The 25,201-nt window shown below is 39.1% G+C and overlaps 1 long non-coding RNA gene across 4 annotated transcripts in view; it reads left to right on the forward strand.

The window, feature by feature from the left end:
• LOC121066335 overlaps positions 1-25,201 on the forward strand; it is a 57,549-nt gene that overhangs the window by 7,691 nt on the left and 24,657 nt on the right. The window contains exons 1-3 of one of the 4 annotated variants that reach the window (XR_005817682.1): positions 7,611-7,824; positions 18,622-18,696; positions 19,035-19,466. This is a non-coding gene — a long non-coding RNA (uncharacterized LOC121066335). Of the gene's footprint in view, positions 1-7,610; positions 7,825-18,621; positions 18,697-19,034; positions 19,467-25,201 lie in introns of those variants that run through there. The other 3 variants (XR_005817681.1, XR_005817683.1, XR_005817684.1) reach the window with 3 other exon arrangements.

Below are 25,201 nucleotides of genomic sequence, written 5' to 3' on the forward strand. Positions count from 1 at the left end.
TAAATAATTCTAAAAGCACTTGGAGCATGGGATAAGTGCTGTAAAAATCTAAATAAATGAGTAAATTAGTTAACAGCATATGTGGTAATGCAAACTGCTACATGTGTGCAAAGAGACAGAGCTGTGCTTGAAATGGTTGCCAGAGTTTAAACTTCCTTGCTACATGTGAAACCTCTTTGCATTAACAGGGTGTTTTTTTTTTTTTTTTTTTTTTTTTTTTGTAGCATTTAGCCTACTGTATAACCGGGAGAAGAAGATGAAGTTGGCCGTTTAGACTGTCAAACAGAGTTTTCAGCTCCGCAGCGAGGTTCAAAGAGATTAATCTGAACTCAGCTGTTTAAGTTACTGATCTCGTACCGGCTGGGTTTGTGGCATTAAGATGTCAATAGTACAACAGAATTTAACTAACAGTTTCATCATTGACATCATCTTTTCAAGGTACAGATGATTGCCTCCTTACGTACCAAGACATATTTCTTTAGGACAGGACTCTGTATGTTTTCACACGGGAGGGAGACTAAGGAGAGGGAGGTTGTGAGAGTCTTGAAGTGAAGCTAATTAGAAAATGTCCTAATTCATAAGTGGCTTATTTAATCAGGTTCCAGCAAAAACGTGCCCATTTCCACCTGGCACAAAAAGCTTTTTTTTTTTTTTTTTCTCCAAGTCCCTCTCCCTTCTTTCAGCTGGCACCAAAACAGAATAGCTAAGGTAATAATAAACTGCCCTATGTGCAGTGGCTTTATTATTTTTAATGGTTCAACCTTGAATGGAGTAGCAAAGCCTCTTGGAAGGGCAGGACGAGTTGATAATGGAGTTTCTTCAAATCAATCCCCCTCCCCCCCCAACTCCATACAATAATTATTAATCAAGGGTAGGTGGACTGTCTTCTCATGAGGCTCTTTTGGTAATCCCCTTGGTCCAACGTAGGCTCTGTGTGGTATTCAGACTCGGTGAAGATGTCATTGATTTGGCAGTCTGATCACCAGTGTTCTTCTAAAAGGGCAGGAAAAAAAGGATGAAAATACTAAAAGGAAAAAAAAAAGTGCATCTAGTTTAAGGATTTGAGAGATTATTTCAGTGGGGAGATGATTTTATTAATGAAACAGACTTTTGGTCTATTCTACTTACAGGATTGGTCTCTTGTCAAACGGGCTTTGCTACTGTCCTTTGGTGCTGAGGGGCATGGTGGGGGATGCAAGTGGAGGGGAGGATGATAGGCTTTCAGGGAAAATAAGTAAAGCAATGCCCAAATGTGAAATGGTTTTCTTTACCAAATAATGATACAGTGAATTTTGACTTAAGTGTTCTCTAAAAGCCTTCCCCACCCCCCCCCTCCCCCCGTGCTGTAGTGGCTGCTGCTGTACCCCCTTGAAATGCTGTGCCTTTGAAGGAAATCACAATGTAATCCTTTGGTTAGGCACGTATTGTCCCTTAATGACAGGCATTACATTTGCACAGTACCATAAATCAAAGCTACGGGGCTGTTTTAAATAGGCTGCAGATGCATGTGGAGGTTGGCTCTCTAAGTGGCACTTTGCTGGAGGAAGAAGGGGGGAGCTATCCCACCACCACCTCTCCAGGTAGAGTGGAGCCAGCTTGAGGGGGTGCCCATTGCCACAGTACGTTCACCTCACCTGGGTTTTAGCTCTACATGAAGACCTGTTTAGCAGAAGGAAATGCTTTTTGACTGCAACCTCTGAACGGTTTAATTGGGATTTAACTGTGCCTATTTTTTCCACTCCATGTGGGAGTCTGGAGCTCTGTTTACAAGGTGTGTCATATCCTCTCAACCCGAGTCCTTCTCCCCCCTCCTTTCTTTTTATGTTCTGGACAAATAGGCAGAAAGGTAGTTTTAAAGCAAATGTGTGTAGAAAAACCCACAATTACTGTCCCTGATTTTTCTGTGAAAACTTTACAACAGCCGTACTGAAAAATCTTCCCCTACCCCTCCTACTCCTTCTAAGAGAACGAAAAAATCCATCAAATTAACACATCAATGAGTTGATTGTAATCTCCAGGGTTCAGTGTAGCACTTTCTAGCCTCTCAGACAGGAGGCCAGCATGATTTATCAATGCAAACCTAATAGCATCAATATGAATCTAACTAAAAATCAATATTTCATTACCAAATTGTTAGTGAGAATGAAGAAAAATTGCCAGAGTCAGAGCATTCTCTAGGGTAGGAGCATCTGGAGTTCAATGTGACAAGATGAGTGATGCATGACTCGGGGCCTGGGGAAGGACACTGGGAGGACAGGCCACTACGTAAGGCCGAAGACTCAACGAAGAAAGCACTTACTTTTTTTTTTTTTTTTTTTTTAAAGCTTTCTCTAAGAAGAAAGAAAATGTCTGAGGAGGAAAAATGGAAGGCATGCTGTTGTTTACTAAAACTGATGCAAAGTAGCTCAAACAACTGAAATGAACAGACCAGCCTCTTCTGTGGACGCCTATACAGAACTGGGTTTCACAGGAGACAAATGGGGAAAATAAATTCAGTGGTCCAAATCCTGATTTCAGCTACAAAGGACAGAAATTTATAATAGCTTGCACAGTGGAAATACTTTGGTTTCCTGTCCTATGTAGCTGAAATTGGATTTGGTGACCTTACTCTGGATTTTATGAAATTTCAGATTTGTGGTGCGTCTCAATAGATTGCAATTGAAATATAGACTGAAATCTGCTATCAAGAAGGCAGCAGTGCTCAAAACAGTGTGTTTGCTTAAAAATGCATCCCAGCAATTAATGTACTTTTTATTTAAGGAAACAGAGCAAGAACTGCATGGAACAGTGCCAAAAATAGATTCAAAGCATAACTTTATATTGCATTATGTCATCGGTCTATTCTGGCAGCACAGTTAAGAACTTGCATACAGAGCTGTGGAAAATGAATAACAAAAGCACTGAAATGTAACTTTTATTTAAGTTTCTTAGCCTTGTTTTTACAAAGGTTCAACATATATTGGCAGATGATTGGTTGAAATTTTTGTTTTGGTACCTTTTGTTCACTTGGGATGTCTGAAAATTATCTGAATATAGAGCAGCTCCTGTACTATTTAGCATTTCTGTTGGTTTGGGTTGGGAACAAATATGCCATGAGACTTGTGGAACTCTCAATATCTGTATTTTTATACAACTTTTAGTCTTCTGTGGGGAAGAGTAGGAGGCTTTCTGTGAACTTTAAATCCACAACTCTGGAATCAGGTTATGGGTGATCCTCTCAGCTTTTAGCTTTCAAAGAAAAAGCATTGGGAAAGAATGGTCAAAAAATGCATTCCAAAGGCTTGGAAACCAGAAATAAAATATCTTTTCTCCCAAACTATTCTGAAAAGAAAAAAAAAAAAAAGTACTAGTTACTCTTTTTTTTTTTCTCCATTAAAACTGCAGTGGACAGTTCTGAGGTTTCTGTAGTTCTTCTGTGTCCTCATTTTGCTAAGTCTACTCCAAACAGCTCAAGTAAAGTCATTCCTGCTTTTTTTTTTTTTTTTTTTTGTGGGGGTGGGGAGAGAAATTCCAGGCAAGTTGAACGTATTGCTCAACAAAATTTGTCCTAGTCCTTGTGTTTGTAATTCTGGCAGGCTGTGATACATCAGTAATCTCTAATTCCCTTACTCCCTAAGAACTGTCATTATTTTATGTATTGACTAATACAGTTGTCTCAGGGTAAATTTTCCCTGAAATCGAAGTTTACTTCTCGCATTAGAAGTGAAGCCTACTCCCTTTTATAACTGACAGACTCCTTTTATAACTTTGCATTATTGGAGGCAGTCAAACCAGAAATGTATGGTGTTTTTTTGTTTGCTTAGTTTTATGTTTTTGCTTTTAATGAGGTATTAACTGTACTTTAAACTGAGCAAATAGGAAGACCAAATACCTATTTGATGATTTCATTTTTTATTTTTTTTTTCTGGAAGATGAGACCCGAAGGTATCAGTAAACAGAAAAGTCAGAGTCTTTGTAAACAGGAATGCCTTGAAAGCACTGATGCCAAAAAAGCTACTATTTTGTTTCCATTAAGATTTTATGCAGGCCAAACCACCAAATACACGTAATATTTTATATGAATTTAGAGTCGTTCTAATAGATACTTTGCAATACAAAAAGAAAACACACTGTTTAAATAGGCTTGCCATGTTAACTGAAAACACCCTTAAATCAATTTTAATGAAAAGGCATAAATAATACTACCTCATTCACCTCTCCAAGCAGCCCAACAAACTTTTGAGGGATAAATTAGTTTTTTTCTTTATTGTTTGTTCTCTCACGGTTTCCACTTCATACCCCTCTTCCTCTATAATATCTGCTCATGCCTCTTCTGCTATAATTACAATAAGGTTTGGTTTCTATTGTATTTTAGAACTTGAAATCAAGCCTTTTGACTCCATAAATATAAATGAATTATTGGTGGAAAAAATAGAGACAATAACTTTACCTGCATGCAGAGAGCAAATGGGAACAAACATAAGACAGAAGTCAATTGAGATGTAAATTAATAAAAATGAAAATTCTTAATAAACAAAAAATTAACATTTCCCACTTAGTTGGTAGTGTTGTTCTCATACATGTTGAAATTTTACCTGGAGTGAGTCTGAAACTGAGTGACTTCTTTGCTGCAGGTGAACTGGTTGAAAGCAGAAGACAATCAGATAGACTAGTTTGGGTATACAGTCAGGACAGAGTCTTGAATATTCACTACACATTTTTTGGAAATACTGTACTGTGCAAATCCTTGCACTCAGACTGATTGGTACCATCTGCCAGCCAATCACCCTTAGTGATCAGTGAGAAACAACTAAAATAATTAGAAATCTAACATCCATAACAGTTTCAGGAACTGCTAAACTTAGAGGGAAAAAAAAAAGAAAAAAGGAAAAGGATCAACTCTTAAAAATCATCTTACATCAGCAACTATGCAATGTTTTGATGGAAAGACTTAACTTCATTACAGTACCTTGCATAATCATTTGCTTCAGTTTTGCAAGGGGAAAATTCCATTGACGCTCATATCACAGAGGCTGAGTGATAATGGGGAATAGTAGAAGACAGCTACAAGATCAGAAGAAAAACACTTGAATCCAAAGCAACCCCAAAACTGATTGCTTCTACTATTTAGGTCATGTTTGTCTCTGCTTAGCAGTGGCACTGATTTCCTAGGCGCATTGCAAACTGGGAGGCTCTATCAGTGTGCTACAGTTGGACGGTGGGCAGTCAGGGGAGCCCTTTTTGCCTGTGCCTCTCTGCTGCCTGGCTTCTTCATTTCCAAGATGTGGGAAGGCAGAAGAGCATGGGCTATTTCTGAATTCAAGTGCTGGCATCACCAATGTGTGAGGACATGGCAACCAACTAAACTGCAGGCACTTTATTTCTCATTATGTCAGAAATGTGCCTTCTGCCTACCTTCAACCTGTGCCTTTTTGACACCAGTGTGTAGGCTAAGCACGTAAGGAAGAATTATCTCCTTAGCCTTTCATTGGTTTCAGAACAGTCCAGTTATGACTGTGGTCACTCTTCTCAGAGACATTTGAACATTTGACATTTTTGGTCTTGTGGATGTACATGGAAAATAAATACTGGGCCTATAAGCTGGAGCGAATGAAAAGATGGATTTATTTTTTCAGTTACAACTGTTTGAAATTTGTGGGCACAGAAAGCTTCAATTGAGATTTTCCCTTCTGATTGAGGGAGGAAATCTAGTATCAGAAAATACAGGGAATCACCTATTTAATATTAACAGCTAATGATAGATATTGAAAGCTACAGTGTGACTTAGAGCCATGCCCTGCAAGGGGTAACTTGTAGTCACCCTACTCATTCAGCACTTGTTATCTGTAAACAAAAGCTGGGTTCACTTCATTCAGTCTCTTAAGTCTCTTTGCCTTCATTCCCATCATTCCACTCAGTAGAAAGTGAATGGACTTTCTGGCTTCTGTTGTTTCAGTGCTATGCTTTCAGCTCCTTGAAATCAGTTTTTGTTCACTTTAGCTTTTTGAATCTTTTTCTCTCACTTCCATCCTATTCTCTTCCCCTTCACCCTGTCACCTCTTCATATTCCATGTTCCTTCCAACCTCTTAAGTTTAGATTTTTGTTTTATGTCTTTTGGTTCACTCATAGTTTTGACCTTCTGGTTGAATTCTTGGTATTCTAATTTGATTCCTTGATTCTAACCAGCAGTATCTGTGGTTCTCTAACCTGACTTTTTAGTGTTGCCTGGGAAGTGGGTAGGAAACAGGCCAGCTGAGAAGCTTATTCTCTATAATGAATATACGTCATGGTATACTTGATAGAGTCCTTGATAGGGCTCTTTTACAGGAGGACTAGCTAAGTAGTAGCTAAAACATTGTGTTCTGTGCAGAGTAAACACTTTGGTTCATTGCCAAGTTCCTGTTTGATTATAAAGAAATTGGAAAGGGACATCCATCTAGGTCTAATAAGGCAATTGTTCATTTATTTAGGGAAAAAATAATGAGGGGAAAAAATGCTATTAGAATAGTTGATACATTTGGCATTTTATGTATTTATTTGCATATCTTGTGGGTAAAATAGACACCTGCTAAATGTATGGTGTTACGGATGGTAAAAATGGATTCTTTTCACAGGTTTGTTCTTTACAAGCAAGCAGGCTTAAGAATTTTGCGATTTACATAACACAGCATAAATTGTTTCACAGTAAATCTGCTTAGCAACTTTATTTATGGAAGAATGACGTGCATTTTCTATGACACCTAATACTTTGGGTCTTTATTTTGACAAAACTGTGGTTTTGTTCCCTTTTCCCCAAGTTGTTTATAGTTGACACTCATTTAGAAGTTTGTCTAAAAGGTAAGTTTCATTAGAATTCTGTTATAGTATAGATTTTTGTGTTTAAAGTATTAATGTGTGGTATTTCTACGCAGTGCTTTTTATTTATTCTTTTCCTGTGGGCTTTCAGATGCAAAGTAACATGAGATCTGGCCGTTTAAAAGTATTTAATTGCTGGGATAGTGAATCTGTCATGAAAAATCAAGCCACTTTTATTATTTTGGTGATAGACACTCTTTTCTTCCCATTTTAGACATACATCCATGATTCCAGGTCCCTTCTCCATTGGTGCATAATAGGCTTACTATTTGTATTGTTGCAAGATTCAGAGTTTATATTTGGGGTCTGGTTGGGCTAAGCATGGAAAAAACAATGAAAAGACATTAATTCCTGATCTCTCTGGTCTCTGACCTGTAGAAAAATCTTGCTTTTTCTTCCTGTACTTGCTTGAAAGTTTCTGCTGCTGTACAGTTAGGTGATGTGCTTCAAATGCTACCTTGCACACACCTCACTTGGAAGAACAAACTAAACCTAGCAGCAGTTTTTCCAGCACCCTGAGGCTTTCTTTTCTGCCTGTCTTCTCCATACACAACTGGCTGATGTGTACGCACACACAGGTGTGCATGAATAGCTGCCCGTGTTCTCCCCAGCTTGATGTAGCCCAGATATGTTTTCTTTCTGGTTGGATGCTTACTTGCCTTTTCTTTCTCTTTCTGTGCTTTTTGTCAAATTTCTCCTGTATTTGAGGCAGGTCACTGAATAAGCTAATAGTGAGACTCTGGTGGTTATAAGCTCATGTTCTTGAGTTTTCTGTTGAACTTGGTTGTGTTATTTGCTCTTTTGACATGAGAAGGCTTTTTCCAAGGGCTTTTGAAGGTCTCTAGTGGTTTGCCATCTCCTTACAGGTACTTTGTATATTTGTCTTCAAGGATGACTTATCTTCTGGAGCACTGAAGGAATTGAGTTCTGCCGAAGAAATTATTTATGAAGATTTTCCAAGTTGCTCAGAGCTTCAGATGGAGGAGGTAGTAGTAGAAACACTGTACTGAGAAAATCCTCTGACCATTCTGGCATGGATTAAGAAGGATTCTTCTCTTTCTTTCCTTCTACTCCATTCTTCTTCTATTTATTTATTTAAATCTTTTTTTTTTCATTTTATTTATTTAAAATATTTACTGAGATAGACCCAAGTCTCACCCACAGAGTCTTTTCTAAAAAAGCAATAGACTGTGTCAGAGGCTCCTTTTTCTTGATGGGGTGAATTAACCAGTGCTAAGCACAGTGCTGCACTTCTGCATGTAGCTAAATGATAAACTTAAAAGCCAGACTGGTCCTTCTGACCCATAGCCAGCTGTAGAACTGCTTGGTTTAGGCAGGTGTGACAGCACAGTTGCATGCAAGTGAAGGCCTTGCTGTTTTGCTGCACTTTCTAGATAGTTTACGTTGTTGCAACTTCTTTGCTGCTGTCTGAAACTTAGCAGGGAGCAACAAATTCTACTCTGCTATCTTTCGGTAAACACTCCTACTAATGGATGTGTAAGGATGGACTTTGCATGGAGATTCTCATTTCTGACTTAGATGGTTCAGGTAAATGATTTATCCAATACCACTACTTGCTGGACTTGAGGGGAAAGCTCAAGATTTCTGTACTAGAACAACACTTAATATTCTAGTCTGTGTGGTCTGAATAATGTGGTGTGTAAGTTTACAGTGTAAAGAGGAATAGGCACTTTCAGTTCTACAGATGAAAAATGTTTTAAGGGCAAAGTATCTTTAAGAGACTCATTAACTGACAAGAGGATTGGATGATTTGTTGATCTGGAAATAAGGCATTAGTCTAAATTTCAGAGGGACACAGCGTAAGCTACAATTGTAGCCCTTATTTTCTTTGTTAACTTAGGCATGCCACTTTAACCATAGTGCTGCCCACCTTGAAGGCTATTTTCTCCATGTCAGTGTTGCACAGCTTGGAGCTTTCTTTATCATAATTAGTATTTGCTCCCTTTGTAGGAAGCTATTCTTAGGAAAGGCAAATATCTTTCCTTTCCTCCTAATTTACTGGCTTCTATAAAACCCCGACTGGGAGACCAGAGATACAGGAGTAGGAAGGCACGTGCAATGCTGGGGACACATTTTCTGTAGGGAGAGAAGACCATTTGCATACAAAATGAAAAAGACCATACATGCTATATTGGTAAGACTCTGCTGCAGGAGGTAATTTTGTGATGTAAGCATCACATCTGAAGTATTTACTGTCCTTGTGGACATAAATTAAAATTTAAGCAGAATTGGCTTAAACCTCCACCCTTCAGGTGTGATAAATGGCATATATGTGTTCTTTGCAGCTTTTAAATGGGAAACATTTTTAGACATGACATGGTCTGTGTGTTTGAAATAAAAAACCTACAATGGACTACACAAGACATAGACTCTTTGTCAGACTTTCCCCCTTCTCTGCTTTTCCTGTTCAGTAATGCTGTCCCTGCAACATACGTGCATATCACATACCTGCATCAGCTCATGTGCAACTCCTCAGTTTTCTGGGCACAGAGAGTGCAGAATGATTTGAAATGAAAGTCCCTACCTACGTACAGAAATTTGGAAGCTTTGCTTGTGTGAAGAATGGTTAAGACAGAAAAAAAAAAAAAAAAGAAAAAATGGGCAGAAACCTTCTACTGTACTCTGGCATCTATATGCTTAGCTCCAAATTCAAAATGAGGGAAAAAAAAAAAAAAAAAAAAAAAAACAAAAACAAACAAAAAAAAACTTCCAATTCATCTTAATAAGATGACCATAAGTTGGCAAGTCTTTATTTTTATTACTCTCTACTCCAGCATCCTCAGATAGGAGTCAAATTGTTGGCACAGAAACATCCACTTTTCTTGGTCTCATTCCACTGTGCTTCCAGTACTAGCTTGAGAACTCTACACAGGATTAATCTAAAGGGGGAAAAAAAAGCATTAAGCAAAGCAATAAAGATAATTAATCTAAGTTTGAAAGAGATGCTTTCCCCTTCATCTGCCGTTCCTTTGCTAGAAATGTGCAAACATTTTTTTTTTTATTTTTTTTTTCCCCTACAGTGGGAGGCTGAGAGGTGTTGCTTGCTTTACTGGAATATAGCTTTCTCCCCACACCCCCATCACCTCCTCTCCACTCTATTTGCCCCAGTCTTAAGGGCTGTCATCAAGGACTGCCTTATATGTTACTGGAGTTCACTGTTGTCTCACGCTAATCTTGGATATCAGCTAAGGCCATCAAATCAACCATATGCAGCTGTGCAGTAAGTCTGGGAGGACTCCACTCTGTTCTAAGTTTTTCATCCTTTTTAATTTTTATCTTTTGGTCTTGTTTTGTTTATGACATATTTATGATCAGCAGGGTTGTGATGAAAAGTCTTTATGTACACACATGCAAAAATCAAGGCTATACTTTATTTTTTTTATTTTTAATGATATTTCATTCCAACAAGCTCTTTCTATCTAGCCAGGGCTCTGCTTAATTAGATATTTAAATGATTGGAGCAATGCTGTTTCTTTAACTTCTAACTGCGACAAACACATACGAAACATACTGTTGGCGGCATTTAATCAACAGCAGTCAATTTATCATTTTCACAGTTTTAGTGAGTGGTTATGAATCACTAAAATCACAGGTATTGTAGATGCAGCGTTGTGGCACTATCATTAACAAATATACAGTGCACAGAGGGATGACTTGGTAATTGAGTGGGACTAATAAGAATACATCATTTAGCTGTGTGTGACAAACTGTGCCTCAAAACACAAGCATGGAAAATTCACGTTTTGCTTAATAAATAAATTACACAGCCAATGTATTATACATAATTTGTGTCCTCATGGATTTGAATGATATATAATGCATGGTCCAAGTCATTTATTTATTAAGACTAACTATATATATTGTAGGTGGGGAATTTCAAACTCTAGAGTAAGATCTGCATAGGTAACTGTTAGAACTACTGAGTTTGAGCAGCAAATGAGGCTGTGCATATGGGGAACTGCAAACACAGGCAAGAGTTTCTAATGTTATGAGCTCTAGTGTCTTTACAAACTTCACTTTCCACCATTAATTTGAGGGATAAGAGGAGTAAAGTTGAAGTCTTGCTGGAGAGGTTGGTTGTGTGCTGCTTATTCAGGGAGGGAAAACAAAGCATTGCCTCAATAAAAAGAAAATACTGATTGAGGCAAGGAGCATTGCTGCAGTGGCGTAATAATCAACAATTTTCTGTAATGTTTTGGAAGAAGCAGTTTTATACTTGTGGACTTCTAGGCCTGTTGACCAATAAAAAAAAATGTTAGCAAATAAAACAATTTGCTTCTCTTCAGCACCTTGGAGTAACAATAGAGGAATATTTGACCTACAAATGCTTTCAGAATCATTTTCAATAGGTGCCTTAATGTTTTTCAACTAACATGCTCTGCCGCTGATCTATAGGATTTTGTTTCAAGACTTCCAGATTTCTCTGAATTTTTCTGGTGCCTATCAACTCTAAAGTATCTGTTTGTTTTCTTCTACCTGGCTGACTGAAGCATAGTATCTTGTAGGACCTTTTTCTAAGTTTAAACATGTTCTAAAAGGTAATCTGTTAAAGAATGTTTTTATTTTTAAAATTGATGCTGTGAATTTCCAATTAAAGGAAAAAATAAGCAGTAAATAAATAGCTCTAACTTGTATTGAATGACTATTATTTCAGGTTCATGTTGTAATGCATACAGAGATTCAACAATTTCCACCTTGAGTTTCCTCTGAAACATTATATATAGACTGCTTAAATCTGCATGTAAACAGGTTTCTACATGGAGACTAGAACCCTTTTTTTTTCTGACATTGGTGGAAAGGGTTGCCATGTTAAAAAGAGTATGCTGTATGAAACCACTGAAAGTAACCTAGGCTAATCAGTCAGAGCGGAAAGTACCAGCTCTGGGAATGCTGTCAAGACTGACTTCTCAGTGGTTAATTAAAAAAAAAAAAAAAAAATCTTTCTTCTCCTAACCTACACCAAGTCTGTGATTTTGTTGCATTTTTTAATATTTGTAACCAATTTGAAACCTTGCCATGACTTAAAGCTGCAGAAGCTTTATCCAGATCAGAATTTCCTTGGCACTGCAGAGTTGTCTGTTTCCTGTTTGCCCTTTGGAAAACAAACAAACAAAAACAACCGAGCAGATGTAACTCTTTCTTTGCATCCAGTTTTGGCATAAAATTAAGCTTCCCAAGAGGATATCTTCTTTGAATTTGCTTTGAGTATGTCAAGACTGAGATACACTCAACAGACAACCTTGAGCTATTGCAGATTTGCAGGCAGTTAATAGATAAAAGTTGATTGTTTCAGGTAAATTTTCTTTCTCTGGGATTTTTTTATGCCTATAATTTAAAGTGAACTGAAAAAAATGAAAAAGTTGGATAGAGAAGAAACAAAACCTTACAGAACCAACTTGCCTCACTGGGCATAGTTTCCCTGTTGAATCTGCAAAACAATGTATGCCAACTTTTGATTTATTCCTGGTAGGAAAACTTCCACAGAGTGTTTAACATTGCCTTGAATGGTTCTTGGTCAGCTGTTACTGAAAGACAAAACTGGTGGCATAATTTTTCACAAAATGAGCACTGGTAGCTGTCAGCTCTCTGTTAAATATCCTTAAATATCATCCTAGAGATATGTTCAGTGCAGGTATTTTCTCATTTTAAAAAAAAATGTTCTTGGTCAATAACTGCGATTACTTTAGCTGAGGCTTTTCACAGCTGAAGGGATCACAGAGATGTGATAACATCCTACCATATCATTGTGCAAAGAGCACCATGTGAGGGGAAGTACCTTAATATCTACCACAATTTTCCCTTCACTTCAAAAGTGAAACCAATGAGAAGTTTAAGCATGTTGATCTATTGTTGAGTATGAGTAAATGGATAATATGTATTTCCTAACTTCCTGGAAAATAAGAGCACATGGCCTTTGGGAATTTCACAGCCTGGTTGTGTTTTGTGTCAGCCCCCAGGTGTCATTGATTTGGTTTCTTAAAGAGGGTTGTACTTTATTTTAAAGTGAGTTTTTAATCTTTCCTATCTGTGGGATCAAGATGAGTTGGTTGTGTAACTGATTTAATTTAAATTCAAATTGAAGCATGAGTATATTTGTCAATAATTCATTACAGACTTTAGCCACTAACTATTCCCTGATTTGTTTTGTCAGTGCTTTTGCATCTTACATTTGGCCCTACTGCACTCTCTTCTTTCTTTCTCTGCTCGAAAGCCACTATAGCTGAAACTTCTACAGAAATGCTACCAAATAGCAATTATTTTACAGTATTTCACTAGAGGTGCAAGAGCCAAAGTTTTAAATTTTCATAGCTCCAAAACACATCAGTGGGAATATCAGATACATTGACCTTTTATTGAAATCAGACTAGTGTTCACATGCAGTGGGGCTGGATGGTGGGTTATGAAAACCTTGCATGCCTTGGCACTGAATATGTCCCATGGTCAAATGACTGCAATTGTCTGTGAAAGTAATGAGTGACAATGTAGCGTGGTGGTAAACTTACTTCATCTTCCTTCTTGGTAATTTTTGGACAGCTTTCAGCAGTAGGGTAGGCTGCATCTGTCTGCTTCCTCCCAACTCTACTCAGAGAAATCAGTGAGACTCAGAGTAAGACATGGAATTAATTGCGATGCATCGTCCCCTCTTTTAATGCTTGTAACAAGCCAATGAGCACTGAAAGGACCCTTGGTATAATAATGTGTTTAAAAAAAAAAAAAAAACTGATTAAGGCTGCTGGGTAATAAAATGTCCTTGGTATAATTTGAGTCATTTCTCTTCGTGGTTCTATTATTAACCCTACAAGAGCCAGTGCCTGCATTTTGGTGCACTGTCTTGTTAGCCTAGCTTTTCTGATCCCTTAGAATTAAACCTATTCTAACACGACTGCAAGATAAAAATGCAGGCACAGGGATGGTTAGGCCCCTGCGGTCACTGAGATAAATTAAATAATTTAAATTGACCTAGGGGCCTGTGTGTAGAATAATCCTCCACTTAGATGACCCAGTGATTCTTAACTCATTTCTAAGTCTGTATCCAGTCAATGTGAAAGTGTTAATGTTCCTGTATTACAGTACACTGATTACACTTATCTTTTTCATACCCAATAACCAGAGACAATGATTATATTATTCATAAGATATTTTTACCTGAAGTAATAAAGCATGCAGCTTTAGTTATTATTTCCTAATCCTTTTTTTTTTTTTTTAACTGTACCTTTTTCTCCAGCCCCAGGGATAACCCTACAATTTATATTAAAAAACATTCTTCTCTTGCACACCTTTTTTTTTTTTTTTTTTTTAATCTCTGTCTATGCTAAGCTGGTATAATTGTATCAGCAATGGCATGTTTATGTGAACATTCTTGTACCTTTTGGGGAATACTATCCCTCCAGGGCTGGCTAAAATGTCTTCTCTTTTTAAATTGAAAAATAAAATTGGAGAGGGTTAATGTGGGAGAAAGAGCTTAAATCAGCACATCTTCTCTTACCTTAATCAGGTAATACACAAGATAAAAATAGTCTGACATGTCCACAAACAGTTACTGTGCTGCCCCACCATATGCTGCCCTAGTGTTCCAGATGGACTGAGAATCTGTGAAAGTCATGTTTCATGAGCATTCCCTTCAGGCTCCCAGGAACCTCCAGGACACAGCTGGAGATGTGTATGCACACACCAGTGTGGCAGTGTGGGGGTGCATGTGTGTATGTCTGCGTGAGAGAAAGAGCATAGATGTTTGGTAGACAACCAGACCAGTTCTAAATAACTCTTGATACAACTAAAGGAAGGGGAGAAGGAGGGAGAAATAAATCCTGTGTTTGACTTCATGTGGCAGACCACGAAAATTTCCACGTGGGATTTCTAGAACTGACTTGCCCTCAGATTCCTGAAGTTGGGAGACTGTCTTCTTTATTTCATTTGTAGGGATGACTCCACATATTATGCTATGGAAATATGGAACAAATGTGCAGGCAAGTGATGCATAGGTCTAATTACTTCCCCAAATAATCAGACAGGAAAATAATTGTTTTCCTGCATCTTTGCTCTCTAGTGCTACTTGCAGTAAAAGTACTTCTAGTCCAAAAGCCGAAGGCAAACAGAAAACTCCCAGTCTTTCTACAGGGCCATCAGCAAAACTGGGGGTTACATTTAAACAAGAACATCCTAGGGTTTCTCTCTCCTGGGAATTTCTGTTGTGCTCTACGGTGCTAACTAGAAGATCTTTCTCCGGCCACAGATATTGGAATATAAGTTCTATTTAACATAGTTACTAAGAGTTGTTTGCTCTGCTAAAATCTACACGTGACTTTGTATTTGCTATAACATGGCTGACTGCCAATCTGTGCATCCCTGGGTGTATGTGGAAAAGAGCTTGTGCCAGCTCTTTGTGCACCCCTACTTCTTTAGATGCTGTAGCAGCCCCGTGCTCATCCTGCAGGTGGCCCAAGGAGGTCTGCTCTTCACTCAGTAGGACCTTTTCCTTTTGTTGTTTTTTTCCTCTTTCCCACACGTGAGCACTTGGACCCTGTTTTTGTGTTGCAGCAGGAGGGCAGCAAGTCAGGGGAAGGTGTGCTTCTCCATCCACATTCCTCTCCCAGATATGCTGCACGGCAAGGCAAGTGAAACCCCAGTCTTATCCTAGATGGTTGCATGCATAGGCATGGCAGTGAGGAATGCTCAGTTGCTGCTGTACTTAAGGGTGTTTTAAAATATATGGCTACCTCCCCCTTTCATCATAGGTCTGAAGTTATAGGCAGAGAGCTGTCTGTAGAAGACCACAGGCATGGTAAGAAGCTGTCCACCTCTTTCACTATAGTTAAGTGTATGGTTATTTCCTATGATATACTCTTGTGCTGTGTCATTTTCAGGAAACTAGTGAACCCCATTGATGGCCATGACATTAAATTAAGCTTGAGCTAATTGAAATTTCATGGCCAAGAATAAGCCTTTTGTTGAAAAATTCCCAGCCAACTATATTCTTAAACAGTACCATAATATAGAAAAACATGCAGTTGTTGAGTGACTCGGTGCCAGCCCTTACCACTCTATGTACAGTCTGGCCTTTTCAAATGACAGTGTTTTTACAGATGATGTTAACCCAAAGGCAAAATACAACATAAGTTCTCTGTATTATGCAGATAATCAGTGATGTTTGCAAGGTTATGTTCAACATGGGTGGCCTAATTGACCATCGCAATTTTCTGTATAAACTGCAGAACAAAACTGTGAAAAACAGCCCTGGAAGATATTCTTCTGAAAGCAATGCATTGCATCTCCAAATTAAAAAATAGAACAAGTCTATTAAAACACATCTTTTGTAACAACCACCTGCAGCTTCTGTTGTGCAGAGGTGCTCACAAGGCCCTTATTCGTGAATGGAAAGTGACTCCCTGGCTTTTGTAGGTAAAAATGCTTCTGTGCGCAGAGAATTTATATATTGCTACTTGGCAGTGAGCCCACAGTTCCAAATTTGCACTAGAGGTAACTGAGTTTGATTGGGTTATGAGTGGTAGTGACAGAGCTGTGCACGTCCTGAGGCCTCTCCTCCTTCTCTGTGAGGATGGTGCTGGCAGCAGCGGTGGCCACTGGATGGCTTCTCACCCTCCTCAGGGGAAAAAACAGCCCAAAGAAAGAAGAAGAAAGCATCCTAAACAAGCTCTTGTTCAGAGCTAGGAGGGGGAAAAGGGAAAAAACTCAGTGAAGGACATAGAGGCTGATGAGACAGTGCTGCATGTTGATATTTATTTTGGCTACCATGGCCCTGAGGCACTGCCAGCTCTGCCTGTCCCTGCCTGGTCCCTGTGTCTACCACATGGCCCAGGCCGCCATGTCAGCCCTCGGGCCCCAGCAAGGCCCCAGCAGGGCTGGCCTCCAGTTACCCACAGCCCTGCCCTGTCTGATGGGCCCTGCCCTGCCAGGCCTAGCTGCGGGTCTGCCTCCAGGCTTGGCCTTGGCCTCTCTCCTTCCCCAGGAGGGTGCCCAGTGCCTGGGACTGGGGCTGCTCTGGTGTCCCCAGCTGCTCTGATCCTGGTGGGGTGGTGGAATGGGGATGGGTTGCCAGGCCCTTCTCTGATGGACCCTGTGGGGAGCCCCTGCTGCCCCGACACACCAGTTAATTTATCTTTAATTCTGTGCAAAATCAACACATGCTGTTATGCAGATATTAGGAGTTGACACAGGAGCTGAAAGGTAATATCCTGGCCATTTGTTTTCTGTAACTTGATCATATAAACAGGGATATTATTTTAAAACAAAACAAAAAAGCAAACAAACAAACAAACAAATACAAAAAAAAATGCAATTTTCCATTTGTTCTCATCAGAGAGGAAAAGGCCTTGGCCTCATCTACAGCAAGCTTCACCCCCCTGTAAGGCACTGTAGCCTTCGCCTTCCTCCCATCCTTCCAGGGGTATAAATTAATATCTCATCATTGACCATAATATGCCCTGTAACTGTGTTTATTATTACTGCATATTTTAGACAGGTGTTAAATATTGGCACTTTTTATTATGCTGATAAACAATGTCGGACTGCCAGGTAAAATGTGTTGTCAGGAGTGATTTCTCACCTCCCCGTAGCCGCCTGTGGATTTCTCCCTGGGCTCACATAGTCAAAACCTGGCATGCGGAGGCCTCTTGCCAGGCTCCTCCTGCACATCCTTCCTCATGCCAGGCTCCATGGCAGGAGGGGGGACAAGGAGGCTTCCCCCAACCCTTTTGCATGGACATTTTCGACCAAGCTAAAGCAACAGTAATGCATAACACCAAGAGTGATGAATACAAATACACTCCTCTTCCCTGCCTCCAGTCCTTGCTATCCTCATGAACTCCCCTTCTCCATAGCATCCTTTTCATTTACTCTGCAACTCAGAAAGGCTTTTGTCTTTTCTAAGAGTTAGAAAGCAGTGATTGTTAAAGACTGTTGTGTTAAGAGGGGAAGGTTTTCTTGTTATTTAATCCCGTTCCCCCCCTGTAAATGTGGTGTTTTAATAAATGGGGGTACATCTGTTTCTGAATCTGTGCCTTCAGGAGACCTAGAGTGGAAGCCTGGGGTGGAGTGGCCAGGATACACAGATATATTTGGCTATTTAGAGAAAATTCTTAGGCACACACACTCCTTACATGGTGCTGCCTGACATGTATCAAGTTCACACATAGTACTCACACATACGTGATATTGCCTCACGTGTATAGAATCCTTTCTCGAGTGTCTTTTAATCCCTCTTCTTACAGAATTGCATATATTTACTGGCTTTGCTGCTCAGACACCTTGTAGCATGCCACAGAAGGTGTGTGCAGCTGTGCAGTATGTCTGTGGTGAGTGCTGCAGGGAGGTACCTGAATGAAGTTCAGGCAACTGGGAGCAAATTCACCTTGATTGTGCTGGTGACACTAACATGATTATATTGCTTCCAGTTCATAAATTAGCTTACATATGTTTCCAAAGCATGCATCCTATATATAAGTTTACAGTGTCCTATCTGGCAAAAACAGCAGCCATTTTTCCTGTGCAACCCACATGTTCAACTAAGAGATGAATGTAAAGAATTTTATGCAACTTATTTGTAGGCCCAGTTTTATCACACCTGTAAATCATACGCACTAAGTGAAAAACTGATATTAAAAGAATATTGGTTTACAACTTCACAGAAACACTTAGAAGTTAGTAAATACCAGAGCTTGTGTTCATGAATCTTCTTTCATTAGATCACTTTGTGCATATGCAGTAATTCATTACTGAAGCATGACATTTTTTTCCTTCCTTTACAGGTTGAATATGACTTCTTTAATGAAACAGGCTGAGATGTCATGAATGAGTTAAAAGGTCACAGGAAGGAGATGTTGGTATGTGATAACTGACTCGTTTGGGCTTGTCTTAACAAGACAGATTTTGGTTTTCATGGGGGGAAACCAGTATTTTATTTCTTCTGGAAGGGCAAATAAAACTTTTCTTCATGTTCATTAGGAAATGGTTGAGCAACTTGGAATTAATGAAATGTTATAGATGGAATCAAATGTTAATTTTATCTGCTGCAAGTATTTGTGTTGCATTTTAGATTTCGTTAACCAGATATATACCATCTACAGTCACTGTTCAGGTGGGTAGAGGAGGAGATATGTGAAAGACAGCAAGACTTAGAAACAAAACCTAAAGTCTCAGAGTTCCTTTCCTTTACCTATAGGCTGCTGCTGTGAAGTTTGAAGGGTGTCATGTAACCAGTCTCTCTTGCGTTATCACATGGAACACTTAATTCCCAGGTTGCTTTGTGTTGTTTGAAGATTATTTATTTAATTATTTTTTTTTTTTTTTGCAGAGGACTTTGTTTTGCATTCTTTTCCAACCACTTTTATTTCAGCCACTACTGTTGTGGTAGCTATGAAGTTTACAAGAACCAATACTTTGGAAAAAAAAATAAAATTGTAGCGTATGAAGTATAATACTGAGCAAGGGACAATGCAGCACAGTGGTTCATGTGGACTCCTGTCCTAGGTGCATCTCCTTTGGTAACGCTGTACAAGTCATGCTGAATGAAGTGAGGCAAAAGAAAGGGCATGGCAACAGGTTTAGGGTGGGTAATGTATGTATGTATGTATTAAATAGTCTGTTTAGTGGAGATTTCCTGGGCCTGTAAGCCTTTGTTCCAGAAGTAAAGCTACCTACTCAATTGATCACAAATATGGTGAGATGCTTATGCCATGTGATATGCTAATTAAAAACCTAGAAATTAAATCCAGTCTTAACTCTTAGATCTGATCATTACTGGGGGAATTCTGCATTGTGATCCATCTGGACATGCTGCCTGCTTTGGGGAGAAGGAGGGACTGCTCTGTGCTTCCACTACATCACCTCATAGTACATGTCCATTGGTATTATGGAAACATTCTGGTGAGGGATGCAGTACCCTGAATGTGGAATTATCTGACAACTGGGTGGCTAAAAGCTAGATCTGGATTTTGATGCCAGCGGCCATCTCTATTTAAAATGCAAGATAAATTAATCTCTCCCCCCAACACTATCAGAATCCTGCAGATGGTGTTATTATAAATAAGTTCAGTTTATCTAAAAGTATTAGCATTTAACTCTAGGAGGAATGTATGGTTCAGATCTTTATAGATGCTAGGGGTTCCTTTTGCCTCCAGCAGGATGAATATACAAAATAACACAAACAACAACAAAAAAACTCAAACACCCCCTCCAAACAACCACCAAAAAAAAAACGACAAAAAATCCCACCTTGTTTTGTTGCCATTTACAATGTCTTCTGGTACATTATTTATGAATATTTAGCTGAGCAACTGAAGTTATTAAAGAAAAAAAGTGTTTTTCGTAAGGGTACAAATAAAATTCACAAGTCTTTTAGGCTAAAGCCTCCATCCTCATTACCATAGATTGATAATTTAACTGGATGTAGAGAACGAGCTTGTTGCAGAGGAACATAGGGGTTGAGAAATCATTTTAAGGATGAGGAGTTGGTAGGTGGTTTGGGCGAAGGTGGTGTTGGTAATGAAAAAACCTCCTGAAAGAAACCAAGCTCCAATTAATTTTTAGACATTTCTGTAAAGAAAATGAGGTAATCCAATCAAGGAATGCAAACAGAGCCATTTGGTTAGATGACCAATTACACTGGGGCAACAGTGACTCATTAATATTTGTGCCATATGTTTATGAAGAATCCAAGGGGTACATTAAGCAAACTTGAAGCAACTGGGACTTAACAGGTAACTCATGGAGAGAAAAAAAGGCCTACAAAAATGATTAACTTTATTCACTGGGAATGGTATGCTTCCCTTTCCAAACAAAGTCATACTCAATGTCCTTGTTCTGTTATATTAATGGTGGGCTTTGTCTCAGTGTCTACATTTTGCTCTGAATCATTTTGGATAACTCAGGTTGATGAGCTTTCTGTTTTCCCTTGAAATGTAATGTGTTTCCTAAATGAAAGGAAATGTAAAGCTCTTTACATTTAAGCAGTCATTAATTAACTTGCAACAACCTAGTTGCACCAAGGGACTGAGTGTGTTAAAAATAGACATCAAAGTCAATGACAACTTTGACTAACTTTTCTGTTTTTTGTCACTAAAGCACTTAACTGTATTTAATTGAACTGGCTACCTGAAGTCATAATGATGTAGTATCATATATTAAGACCAGTCAAATTTCTTGTTGGTCATATGCTTATTGCTTTCGTAGTCCACTTCATATTTAATGCCATGTAATGCACTTCCACTCCAGGTCTCAAACCAATTCTGAGAAGCATTGTGTTATAGAAAAGCCCTGTGCTGAGCATAGCATTAGGGATGGGAAAACTAGTTTCATTGTTCCTGGTAGTTTGCTTCCCCTTTGGAGCAGAAACTACTGAGCTGAAGAAACTGAAGCTCAAACAGTACTTACTGTCAAGGTGTTTGGCATGGCCACAGAGTTTGCTGTTCAGAGAGACAGAGGGTCAGAGATGGCTCAAGGGTGTACAGAGCCTTTTATCAAGGGAAAATTCTCTGTTATGGATAATCCAAATTCAAACGTTGAGGCTGAAAGTAGAAATCAGGAAAGCAATACTGTTTCAGGGATTTATGCTTTTGTTTGCTACTGTTGTAACTTTGGGAGGGAGAGAAACTATGTGACTAAATGTCTCTTTAGATATTTATGTCTGACATTAATACTCAGAGCTCTTCTCTGGTTCTGGAGATACCTTTAGATTTCTTATGTAGATTCTTGGCTATTTCTGTTATTGACCGTATGCAAAATCAGCTGTCTTGATAGTGTGAAGGCACTTTGGGCTCTTCCTGTGCCTAAGCCCAATCGGACTAACATGCTATATCTGCAACTAGGATTTAATATGGTAGTCATGCTTTGAAAGCATTAAACTGCTCAGAAAATATAATATGGAGGTAATTATACCAAACTCTTATGGCTTAATTAATGTAGGATATTTAGAGCAGCCAACTGGGATGTGGGAGAGTCAAACCCCACTCTTGCAAAGGAATGATTTGAGCTTGGATTTCTTATTTGTTTCTTGGACATCCATGCTCCAAGGAGAGTTACATGGCTGCATATCCCAAGGGGAAAGAAATGCCAAGCTTCAATACTGTCTGAAAAGCAGGTTCAATGCCACTTCTTTTGCTTATGGGCAAAAATCCCTCAAGCTCTCTTAGTTTTTTTGGCTGATAATGCTAGATTCTTTGAATTCCATCTGTAGGCAACTACTGACACCTGACCTGTAGCTGGCATTTGCATTAGGTGCCAAGATATCTGAAAGCTAGAGTACTGAGTCTCACCCCTCTTACAAATCTCTCAGTTTGCTTTTTGCCTAGAATTAGTAAATGCCACAGAAGCCTTCAATGGGCTTCATGTTTTTTTGGACTACTTCTCTTTTTCCTTTACTGCAGACTCTCTCTGTTCTAAAACTATTTCACAGTCTAACAGACTTTACTCCTAGGAAACCTTTTCAGGGAATCAGTCTACATTTTTGTTTCTTCTTGAAGTGAAATAATACATCACCATACCTAGGGTTTTGTATCCTCATCCCAGCCTCATTACTGTAAATTTTTTCCTACCCTAAAGAATAATGCCTTAGTGTTGACACACTTCAATCCGCCAGATGTCAGCTGTTAAGACCTTCTGCGAAGTGAGATCATGCTCTTCCAGGCCTGTTGTGTGAGTCAGCTGAAAGGACTCTGCAGTGCTGGTGGGGAGGGGAGGAATGCCTTATTTTCATTCTGCAACAAAGTTGTTTTCTTCCTAATTAAGACAGTGGAAAATTTTACTTTGTCTTCATTGTTACAAAGTAGAGGACACAAAAAGAGAAAGTTGTTTAGAACCTTCTACATACAGCTTGCCAAATAAGCAAAAGGTAAATTTTTTCTTTTAAATGTATCTTAATTTTCTTCATGTTCCTGTAAAACAGTGGAAGCTGAAGTAAAAAGATGAGCCACTAACAAATAATGGGATTTTATCATTGTTCATAAAGAACAATATATTGATTGATTATTTTTGGTTTATATAAAGGCAGTCGACTGAAACTTCAGACACAACAGCAATCATTATAAAATACAGAGACTTTAATAGCTCAGCATCTGAAAAAGTACTCCAGCAGAAAGTTCCATAGTGCCTCAGTCTGCCTCCATAGCCTCCTCAGGAAAAGCCAAGAACAACAGCAAGGTTTTGCAGCACGACTTGAAGGTCAATAAATCTTGGCTCTGCTAAACTAAGGAGGGAAATAAAAAGTCTGGAACCAGGAACCCCTCAATTAGAGAGTCCTGTGGCTGTGCTTCCTCCCAGGTAACTCAGGGGTCTATCATTCAAGACAATTCAACTGAAAAGATGCCTGGGTGGCTAAAGCTGCCCAGATCCAAATCTTTTAGGACTGGCTGACTGGGGCTGAACGAGGAGGCAACAATGATTGCAGAGGCATGTGTTGTGTGCACTAGCAGCACCAGTTCTCAGTACGGAGCAGTGCTGGGTTAGGGGCTGATTGTGATCAGCAGAGCAAATCTGAAACAGAAAGTTTTTTGGTCAGCAAAATTATGGGGTTCACAGGGTTTCTGAACAGCAAAATGGGCACTGCTGTTAAGAAGGCCCTCTCTCAGACCACCAAACAGACTAAAAATAGTTCTCTAAAATTCAGGCAATCTACTGCAGTCAGGTAGACTGTGTGCTCCCTGCATCACTGTTGTGCACAACCCAAATCATCTTTCTTACACAGCATTCCCATTTACACAGCACGTAGAAGTGGAGATGGTAGAAAACTTTGTAGGACGGGGCAAGATGAGACTTCTTTGGGTTGGAGAACAGTCATCAGTTGCTAGTGATTTACTGGCACGGCTGGAGCAGAGGTAGGCAAAACTGCATGAGCAATTCTATCTGCTGCCCTGGAGGCCTTGAGAGTTGTCCACTTCAGAGCTCCAGGTTGGTGGCAAAGTCTGTTCTACTGTGTTTACAGCAAGCTCTTTTTTTTTTTGCACACACAGTATTTCCCCCACAAAACCAACATATTAACTCAGATGGGATCAGTTTTTGTCTGAACTATTGGGGAAGAGTGCACATTTAGAACAGCTGCAGATGAATGAAATGCTATCTGGAAATGGTCAGGCAACAGTCCAAACTAACATTAGAACAACAGAGAGGGTGAAGCAAAGTGATTTTATTTTTTTTTCTTGCTGAATCAATAGCTCTGCCCAAGTTAACTTCAAGGTGTTGCTTACTTCATTGCTGTGCATCACATAATTAATTTTTTCTGCATTTGGAGATCCAATTTGTGCAGCAGGCTTCCCACTGAGGCTTCACCTAGGTTTTAGTTTAATTTAGCTAGAGAGTTGGTGTTTTTTGTGTGTGCTTGCTTCCCCTCCCTATGCTTCTAAATCTAACTCCTCATCGACAAAACAAGGAAGCATTGCGGTTAAAAGCCTAATGGAGAAGCTGGCTCCGATACTCAGTATTCTCACCCCCCCGAGAAATCTTGGAAATGGTGCATGTCTACGGTAACTAATGCAACGTCTGCAATGATAAATTTATTCCTTCATTTGCGAGCAAAACTGATGCACATTGCTGGGTCTTGATGACCTCTGCATTTTTTTTCTGACAGTTTCCCCCCCTGTTTGCATAACGTTGTGCAAGTTTGGAAACAACTTAGGGCTTTTCAGGACTAAAGGATTCAAGTAGTCACATCTCCAGCTTTTCTGTACTTTGAGTATTATTTGACTCAAACAAACAAGAAAAAGAAATCTATTATACACTGCTCTGTATGGAAATGATTTGAGATACTCAGCAGTCTTGCTTCAAACTCTTTCCTTAAAAAGGTAAGTAACTACTGCTCCACTCAGCCTCAGATTTCCATCAAAAAAGGCTGGATTAAAAAGCCAAGGCACTGGAAAATAAGGTAGGTAGATGTGGGCAATACATTAGCTGGAAAAACTTTGTTAGCTATCATGCCCCATGCTGGTGTGTATTATTATTTGTTGCAAAATAGCATAGCTTGAATGTTATTACTGCACATTAAAGAACGTTTCTCTTACAATTATGGAATAAAAAGAAGTGCTTACACCTTACCTACCAAATGTTCACTTTGTACACACAAGGATTTATTTTTTGTAACCTTCTTCGTTTAAAACCAAACCAAACCAAAACAAAAAGCCTGCAAACAGGCCACATTGTTTTTCAGGTTCCTGGTACCTTGTAATTTCAAGGTGCCAATGAAAAAGGAAAAAAGAAACCCACATCATAAAATCTACTTTTAATTAGAATACCTTTTGCTATTTTGAGTAAAAACACTGAAATTGAGTAAAGGGTCAAAATATTTTTCAGCTTAATTAGAGACTTGGTGATTGAGGAACTGAAGAGTTCTGTCCTTTTTAA

Source organism: Cygnus olor, chromosome 2 (assembly GCF_009769625.2).
Source record: "Cygnus olor isolate bCygOlo1 chromosome 2, bCygOlo1.pri.v2, whole genome shotgun sequence".
NCBI classification, from domain to species: domain Eukaryota; kingdom Metazoa; phylum Chordata; class Aves; order Anseriformes; family Anatidae; genus Cygnus; species Cygnus olor.